This window comes from Callorhinus ursinus, unplaced genomic scaffold, assembly GCF_003265705.2.
Source record: "Callorhinus ursinus isolate GAN/ISIS: 27379988/994484 unplaced genomic scaffold, GSC_fseal_2.0 scaffold109, whole genome shotgun sequence".
NCBI lineage: Eukaryota > Metazoa > Chordata > Mammalia > Carnivora > Otariidae > Callorhinus > Callorhinus ursinus.
Window position 1 is genome coordinate 653,617 of NW_027397171.1, and position 1,825 is coordinate 655,441.

At 55.8% G+C, this 1,825-nt stretch overlaps 1 non-coding gene across 1 annotated transcript; it reads right to left on the reverse strand.

Moving 5' to 3' along the window:
• Positions 1-1,280: 1,280 nt before the first annotated feature.
• TRNAA-AGC (transfer RNA alanine (anticodon AGC)) lies at positions 1,281-1,352 on the reverse strand. Its single transcript has one exon. It is a non-coding gene; the product is annotated as a tRNA-Ala (tRNA).
• Positions 1,353-1,825: the final 473 nt, after the last annotated feature.

Here is a 1,825-nt window from a genome sequence, read left to right on the forward strand (position 1 = left end):
ACTGAGTAATCAGCATCGGAAAACAGCTTGGACCACCCTCTTGCATTTTGCCAAGCACCCATTCTTGGGGCAGGATTTTCCTCTTGCTCTTTACGGCCTCACTGTACTTCCCATGGAGCCCTGAAACTGCCTCAGAGAATCTCTCAAGCAGCTGTTAAAAGCCATGAGATATAAGAAAGTCACCATAAAGCAACCAAACACTGGCCACATAACCCGTGAGGGCATCAGTGTGTGGGATGCGTTGTTCCAGGGGAAGGGAGTAGCTGACCCCTAGACGCTCAAAGCCTCAGGCAGAGGCGTGCATGGCCCACCCTAACTCAGGTGCATGGTTGGAACTCCAAATGTGTCACTCCTCCAGCTAGTTTGGCGGTATCACGGATTTCCCACATCATTACACCGGGGTCTCCGCACCTGCAACACTTCTGGCTGTCCCCCAGCAGGAAATGCTGGAGGAAGAGCCCCAAAGAACACGACCTGAAACATTGCCTCAGGAAAGTTAGGTCCAGATGGAAAAAGGAAACATCCCAAATAAAAGACGGTAATTGTATGTTGTCAGTCATTGCTATAGCAAACTCTGGAGCCCAGCATCCTGGTCAGGAAACCGGGCAGTGGTTTTGTCTGGAGGACTCTGCCTTCTGTCTCTGGGACCCACAAAGAAGCACAGGGAGGAGGCCTCCTGGAGGCAAGGCAAGAACTACTTCCCAGTAACAGCTTAACTTTTATAACAACCTCACTGTTTCGGCAATGGATTTTGGTAGCCTCCGAGTTTCACCAGAAGCGCTTTTCCCTTGGACAGTATACTAAACACCTTTTCACAAGAAAAAAACTGGGATCACAGCGCTCCCGGACTGGTGATTGGGCCGAACTTTGGCTGTGTAATCAAGATTATGGGGGGGGGGTGCATGGCGAGAGCGGACAGGACAGAAGGGGAAGGACAAAGGTCCCCTGAGCCAGCAGTCGGGCCACTGACACAGGCGCAGGTGCGGCAAAGCGGTGGGGGAATCTGAAGGAATTTTTCCAAGGGCCTCCTTCCCCCACTTTCTGTTTTTCTTTTCCACCCCTTAACAATAATGAGAATTTGCAGCAAAGGAGAACCGGCCGTCTATGGATGGTGCTTCGGAGGGAGCACGCTCTTTCTGGCTCTGTTGGGTGCAGCAGTCCGCTGGGGAGACTGAGGAACGTCAGAGCCACTGTAGAAACGGTTGTGTCCCATGCCACACGCGATTAAAGGAAAAGCGTGAAACCGGAGCGCTCCTCGGCCGCCGCGGCCCAGGGCCCAGTGGAGGTGCCGGGGATTGAACCCGGGGCCTCGTGCATGCTAAGCACGCGCTCTACCGCTGAGCTACACCCCCTCGGCTGGGGAGGGCTCCCACGTACCCCATAGTATTTATTTACAGCGTCGTGTGAAGCCGTGGCCCGCTCTTCCTTCTCCGAAGGCTCTGTCTCACAGGTGCGCCAGGAGAAGCAGAAATGCACTCCGAACCGAAAACCCCTCAGCTCTTCCCCAGCAGGGGCGGCTCTCGGCCCCCTGCCTGTTCCGTCGGCTCCGGTCCTCCACGAGCCTTGAACCTGTGGTATGTCTTCAGATCCTCCCTTCTTAAAAACCTCCTGCTCTGCCCACGAAGCTGCCAAAAACACAAAAGGTAGTGGGGGGGGCGGAGGATACGAAGTCGCGCCCCGTGAGCGCCGCGGAGCGAATGCGACAAGAGGTAACGAATTCACAGCACTTGGCCGAAAACGAGCGACAAGTGTGCGTCTCGGGCAGCCTTGCGCGCTCTTGCCACCGGCGGCAGTGGGCGCCGGGCTTTGGAGACCGCACGGCGGC